This window comes from Artibeus jamaicensis, unplaced genomic scaffold, assembly GCF_021234435.1.
Source record: "Artibeus jamaicensis isolate MK-2021 breed Jamaican fruit bat unplaced genomic scaffold, CSHL_Jam_final contig_834, whole genome shotgun sequence".
In the NCBI taxonomy this organism is placed as follows: domain Eukaryota; kingdom Metazoa; phylum Chordata; class Mammalia; order Chiroptera; family Phyllostomidae; genus Artibeus; species Artibeus jamaicensis.
The window spans coordinates 1,298,541-1,305,878 of record NW_026521981.1 but is presented as its reverse complement, the minus strand read 5'-3'; the positions used below and the strand labels follow the sequence as shown (position 1 = coordinate 1,305,878).

General features: G+C 48.4%; 1 pseudogene; it reads left to right on the top strand.

Moving 5' to 3' along the window:
• Nucleotides 1-660: 660 nt before the first annotated feature.
• LOC119053051 (uncharacterized) lies at nt 661-861 on the top strand (annotated as a pseudogene).
• The last annotated feature ends 6,477 nt before the right edge of the window (nt 862-7,338 follow it).

Sequence of the window (7,338 nt, the reverse complement as noted above, 5' to 3'; positions counted from 1 at the left end):
AAGAGGGAGAAGTTTTCACAAGATAGCTCTTCTCTGGCTGTGGGGGTTGGCCAGGGGAGAGGGACTGTGTATCTGAGGTCTAGAGAAGACAAATCACTTGCACAGAGTAAGGGTAAAAATGAAAGGAACAATGAAAGGAAGAAGGCTAGCAGCCTGAACTTGGACTAAAGTAAATTCTGTCAAACATGATTAAATATACACAATGCAGAGAGCAAAAGCAGGAGCTCCAGTTCACATATCAGCCAAAACCTCAGTCTCCAACCTGAGGAGCCACAAGGCAGAGCCCACATGGGGTCTCGCCCAGTGCTCCCGGATGAAGCCACGGTGGACCACAGGCCTGGCAGCATCGCCGGTGTGGGCGCGCCACAGCCAAAGCACTGGAGAAGTATTAGTGAGTCCTATAAAGCTTTTTATTAAGAAAAAGGAAATAGCCCTGACTAGTGTAGCTCAGTGGGTTGAACATTGTCTTGCAAACTGAAAGGTTGTTTGTTCAATGCCCAGTTGGGGCACATGCCTGGGTTGTGGGCTAGATCCCAGGTTGGGAGCCTGTAAGAGACAACCAACCAATCAATGTTTCCCTCCCTCTTCTTCCCCACCTTCCCCTTTCTCTAAAAAAAAAGAGAGAAATAAATAAAATATTTCTTAAAAAAATACAGGTTTATCACTTCTCAGCCTTTCGGCTAAGATCAAGTGTAGTATCTGTTCTTATCAGTTAAAAAAAATACAGGTTTATGTTAATGAAAAAACAAAACACTGGAGAAGCCAAAATGAAAAATGAGCAAATATGACACAATGAAAAGTCCCCCACCTGCGGGTTCCACTCCCACCTGCGGGTTCCACTCCCACCTGCGGGTTCCATTCCCAGCTCTATGGATTAGGACTCCAGACTCCCCCACCATTCACTTCCTGTGCGGACTCCGGTCCTCTCCTTTATAAAATGGGTTTGATCAAACTGGCTCAACCTGCCTTCCAGGGTTGTTAGGAAAATCAAAAGACTTATAAGAGAAACTATTTCATAAGCGAAAAGGAATCATACATAGAACTGGTATTCGAGATAGGTATTTCCTCGAAGGCCACACCCCTTGCAGCCAAGGTTAGACGAGAGCTCCTCTGCGGACCTCAGCGCGCTGTTCGCTCCAAGGAGCTCCCCGCCTTCCTCCTGGGAGCTTGAGCCCCTGGTGGTGGCAGGAAGGTGCTGCACTTTCTCTTCCTCTCCTTTCTCAGATCCGTGCCCAGCAACAACAAAACACAAAACCTCCAGTCTCCTGCTCTCCCCACCCACTTCCTCCTGCTCAAATTCCTCATCTCCCCACTTCCCCCAAAATGGCATCAATCATGAAACATAAAAAATAAAACAGGCCTGCTTACAGGGTCTGCTGCTCACTCCACCTTTGAGTGTAACAAGATGATGCCCCTTCCTCCAGCTGGTGAAAAGGAAATGTGTTTGCCATAGCCAGACTGGAAGACCATGTGCGATGGTCCAGATAAGCACCTCAGGCCCCTGGGGAGCTTTGGGGGGCCCTCTCAGAACACCATTAGGGGCACTAAGGCAGCTGGATTATGTGGGGTCAAAGAGGAGTCTGCAGCCCTGGCTCGCATCCCCTCTCCACCCACTCCAGTTGCAGCCTCTGGGCCCCACCCTGGGATGCTCCTGCCCTGTCCCTGGCCTCCCATGGGCCCCAAGGCACGCACCTGTCCTTCACCTTTTCCTGGTCTCCTGCTCTCCCACCTCGGGAAGGCGAAGAGGGGCCCAGGGCTCAGGAATTTAGGCATGCTGGGCTCACTTTCTTCTTTCATTTTTTTCTCTTTGTTGAGAAAAAAAATTTCCCTCTGTGCTTCACCATCCAGTATAGTGCACTGTGTTTATTTACAAGGGCTTATTGACAACAGGTTTGCTCCTGACTCTGTGGTCTTGAGTCCCCAACCCCAGGGACAGAGAGGAGTTCTGGTTTGCTGATGAGATCCTGAAATACTGGGGAGGAAAACAGGACTTGGGGTCCCCCCATAATCGGGACATATGCTTTTGTTACACTTGACAGTGTATAATACCCTCACGTGACCATGTTATTTTAATGGAGCTCCACAGCAACCCTAATGGGGGGGTGTGGTTCAGATTAGAAATAGGGAACTCACAAAGGTTAACACAAAGACGTTTGGCCCCGCAAACATCTGAGCTGGTTAGGGATGGCCCTGAAGCCTCGGCCTGCTGCTTCTGCCTCTCCCCCTCACCACAGTGTCTCTACAGTCTCTGTAGAGAGACTTCCAACCTCGGCCCTAGGTGCCTACTAGACCTGAAGATTGCTCTGGGGAAGCAGACCCTGCCTCCCCAGGAGCAGCTTCGGTAGCAGCAAAGCCAAATGAGGGCTAAGTAACAGGCCTGAAGACAGACAATGGAGCCTCATGACACCCCGGATGAGGGCCCCCTGGGTCAGAGAGCCCCGCCACTCCTCAAGCCTGCTTTCCCCAGTGGACACAAGCTGCATGTGGCTTGCTGCCTGTCTTGTGGCAGCCTGCAGGAAGTTCCCTCGGAGGTAGGTGAGAGGTGACTCCAACTCAGTGCTCCTCAACTTCATCACATTAGAACCACCGGGGACCTAATTAGAAATGCTGACTGCCCAGATCCCACCGCAGAGCGATTGGATCAGATTTTGAGAAAGGCCTAGGTATCTGCATATTTTTTTATTTCCTCAGGTGATTCTGCTGCACAGGGATGATTTGGAGCTACTGCTCCAAGAGGCTCAGAATGAGTGGGGCACAGATGTGGCATGATGAAAGGGGGGTGGGTCACAGAATAGGGGTACCCTGAAATCACACCAGTGTGCTGTCACTCCTTTTCTCCACTCTCCCCAAAACATTCCCTCTTAACTTGCATTTCTGGCTTCTTCTGGGGTGTCCTTCAATGTCCTAAGAGAGGAGTGCTGGTTTGTGCAAGGCCCTAACTTTCTACCAAACAGCAGACTCACTCATTGATAGAAGGAGTGGCCGGGAGAAGTGGCGACCACTGGAGAAGTGAGGCAGCGAGATGAGAAACTGTCTGTGCTGGGACACCAGCTACCACTCAGCACTTTCAGCTGGAGGCCAAGGGGGCTAATCATTAGCTTTCCTTTCAGACATTTATCTAACAAACTTTCTGAGCCAAGCTTCTCCCAGACTCCCACTACTTACTGCCTCCCTGGGGCTAAAGCAAGTGACCCCTTTATCCAGCACCATAGTCAGAAGCACCCCCACAACTTAGGACCAGCTTAATCATAACTCCCACCTCCCCAGAGAGCCTGTATGCCCAGCCCACGTCACAGGAGCAAGGAGACAAGAAACGGTCTCTTGAGTGGAAGAGGAGCAAGGTGTTTACTGCAGCAATGGAAAGTGCCCTACACAGCATACGCAATACAAAGGGAGAGGAGGAAATGCTTTTATAAACGGTTTCAATTACCTTCGCAATAACTTGTGAGACAGTAATTATTATCTCTGCTTTAATAACTATCTTCTCAGCTCAACAAAGATCCAAGGGAACACATACCCAGGACCTAGAAGGCAATAAAAGCAAAAGCATCATATACAGGCCTCAAGCTTAGCGAATGGGGTGGGGGGCAGCGATGTTGACTGCTCATCAGTAATAAATCTGTGCAGGGTAGTAGGTGCGACAGAAATCAACCGACCTCTCATGCTAACCAAATCCAAAGAGGAATATTACTCAGCCATAAATGGAGAAGCCATAAAGAATGAAGTACTGTGACATGCTACAAATGGATGATCCTTGAAGATAGTAGCTTAGTGAAAGAAGCCAGTCACAAAGAGCTACATATTTAGGATTCCACTTATATAAAATGTCTGGAATAGATTAGTCCATAGATGTAGAAGTAGATTCCTGGTTGCTGGGGCCAGGGGTGAATACTAAGTGACTGCTAATGGGTACAGACGGGTCTCTTTTGGGGCGAGAAAAATGTTTTGGAATTCAATAGGGGTGATGATTGCACAACCTTGTAAATATACTAAAATTTACTGAATTGTACACTTTTTATGGTATGTGAATTATATCTCAAAAATAAAATTTTAAAGAACCCAAGGGTGAAAGGCTTCAAATTCTGAAAGCAAACAGAGTTCCTTGAGGATCTTAGGGGTACCTGTGAGTAATTTTTGTAAGATCTCCTAAAGGGCAAAGGTAAAATAGAAGCTAAAATTAGTCTGGCTCTGAGTGCCCTGCTTTTCTCCCACCCAGTGTCAAGTTCAGCCAGTCCCCTAACTCATCAGCAATACTTGTTAGCTCAGGACAGTTGCTTCCCTCCTGATATCTTCCCTCCTCAGATCTGTGGCACTGAGGAGCTGGGATTTAGGTTAGGACCAGACTGGACTGGAAGAGGGCAATGTGGGCCCAAGAATCCCTCTGGAAGGCTGGAGAAGCCAGGGTGGTATTGCCACAGAAAGCTAAGGGGAACTTTGGGACAGGACAATGTCCTTGCAAAATCCCAGTTCCTGGCACAGTGTCCCACCCATGCCTTCTAAGCCCCACTCCACAAACACTGACACCAAGTTAGGCCTTTCAAGTGGCAGCTGCCATTCACTGAGCACCAGTGGAATGCGCCTGAGAAGATGCAGCCCCTCCCTCAGCTCCCTGTAAAGCTCAGTCCAAATTTCCCGATACTCATCAATCACCCAAGGTCATGTGCTCAACTTCGGGCCTTTTTACTGGCTGTTCTATCTGTTTGGGCCCCTCTTCCCTGGTCACCTATACAGCTAAATGCTTCACTTCCTTGAATGTTGCTTCTGAATGAGGCTGACTACTCTATTTTAAACCACACACACACACACACACACACACACACACACACACACAGTGCCACTGCCTCTGCCCTTCTCATGTCCTCCTCATCCTGCTCCCCTACCTCGTCTTGCTCTTTCTCCATAGCACGTAACACCTAACATAGCACATCATTTGCTTGGGTATTACTTTGGTTATTTCTTCTCTATTTCCCCCGGCTAGAACATAGCTCCCCTATGTGAAAATCTGTGTGTTTATTGATGCAGCCCAGCCCCTCAGAACAGTGCCTGACATGATTTTATAATGCTTTATAAACACATGTGAAGCTGAATTGAAGAATTTGCATTTTGGTCTGTATGTTCCTAATCTACTAGACAGCTGGGGACCCACCACAGACACACACTTCCCTGAGCCCCCAGGAACACCTGCCCTGAGCTCGGCACCAACCCCATTGTTACCGAATCACAAAAGTGAGGATTTGGCTGCCCACTGCTACCAATACAAAAATTCTGGATGCAGAGGTTGTTGGGAAAGGAAAAAGGTCTTTACTCAAATGCTGTACAATCTGGGAGAATGGCAGCCTTGTCTCATAGCCTCTTCCCTTCTGGGAAATCTAGAGGAAAACCCAGCCACCCTCAGCCAGACCAAAATCAAAGGCAGCGTCCAAAGTTCCTTTTCCCATTCAAAGAACTGTCCCCTGGGAACTGCAAGCAGCCGCTGAGAGGTCATCCAGGCAGCTGAGCTTCTCACCAAGCCACTGTCAGGCCTCTGGCTTCCTCCTCAGAACATGCATGTGGGCGGACACTGCCATTGGCCATGTGGCTTCCAGGGCCAGAAGATCCTGCAAATGCACTGGCCAGTATATTGGCAAGGTAAGCAAGCGTGAATTCCTCTTTTCTCCTGCACTTCTATTAGTTTCCCAAGTGAGCTGGACCAAGTGCTTTCTCATCCCAAACTTCCGTGCACTCAGTAAGAGTCTGTCCCCCAACCAATCCCTTCTTTTCCACAGGTTAGACGGACAGGTTCCTCACTGCCCCACCACCAGAGCTGCCATTCTGACCTCTATGGCACTTGTACCTGCCTTCCTGTCCCACCCCCAATCAGCTACCAGAAAAGGGTAGGAGGGCTTTCCCCCCTATCCAATGATCTTACCAGCCTTTCACATGCTTACTGCAAAACTTCCCCCTGTGGCCATCTTGCCCAGAGGAGGAGGATTTGCCCTGGGATGCATCAGGCAGCTGCTTTGGCAATAGCTTGGTTACCCGGACACCGCAGCCCCACCCGCTACCTCAGGCAGTTTGCAAACTCCTCCTCCGTGGCCCTTCCTGTTCTTCATGGTCTGGCCAGGCTAGTGGTATTACCATAACTCAGCCTTTTTCAAAGTCTTTTTTGGAAGACTTCCTCACCTCTACTCAAGCCTGTGCCATTACTGAGAACATCATCTCCTCCGAATACCACCTCACCTGCAGTCCTCTTACAAAGAGGCAATTTTTTCCTCAGTTGGCTACTTTCTCTAGCCTACTGTGTTTCACTGTTTTCTTCTTTCAGCCCCTTCTTTCTTTTCTTCGAAGAATTTGTTTCAACATGGAATTGTTCTTGCCTCTCTTCCTCTAGAATACAAGCTCCATGAGGACAGTAACTATTCTGTGTTCTCCACTGCCACTCCATTAGCACTAAGTGCACATGACAGGCACTGTGTTTTTGAAAGGAGGAAGAGGAAAAGCTGAGGGCATGGCAGGTGTCGAGGAGAGCTGGATATATCCCTGTTATTCCAAACTCTTCTGCTTTATTCAGTTGCACAGGATGTGATTCCACTGAGGCTTCCAGTCCCCTCATTCCACATTAGATAGTGAGCAGATCTTGAGAAGAACAGGCGTTCTGAATATTAAAGGGGCAGGGACGAGATCTGCTAATGAGGATCTGATAATGGAACCTAAGTGGGAGGAAAGGGGGCCCTGGTCAGCAGGAAACAGGAGCGGCTAGAGCCAAATCCAAGCCTATTGTCCTGTTCTCTCCCATTTGCTCGATTAGGGGATGTAATTCCAGAATCCAAGCCAGGGCATAGAAGGCAACCAGCAAGCTAATTCTTCCAATCCAAATGGGGGTAACATTATTTCCCTGATTTTCCAATGAAATCCAGACATGTCCATGGAGGGACACCAAATGCAAGGGTGTTTTTTCCACATTTACAATAGCAAACTTGTATGGGCCCTTCCTAAGTTCTGGCCCTTCCTGAACAATGTAATATGTATCACTTGGTCTAATTCTTACTGCAACCACATGATGTAGCTCTCCTCAGTCCCACTTTACAGAGGTAAGGGGGGAGCATGAATTAGGACTCAGGCAGTGTGGCTTTGAAGCTCACAGGCTTAACCACCACGTCTTCCTCTTCCTTTTCACTGCTCAGTGAAACAACCCTACATAGTTTGTTTGACAAGGATAATAACCCAGCCCCTCTGTGCTCAGACCTAAACTGTGGCTTGTTTACAAAGCTGGCCCTACAGTTGTTGATGCAAGAAAGGTTCTAGCTCACAAGAGTTAATAGAAACTTTTAAAAATGCTGTTGTCAACAATTGCCTCTG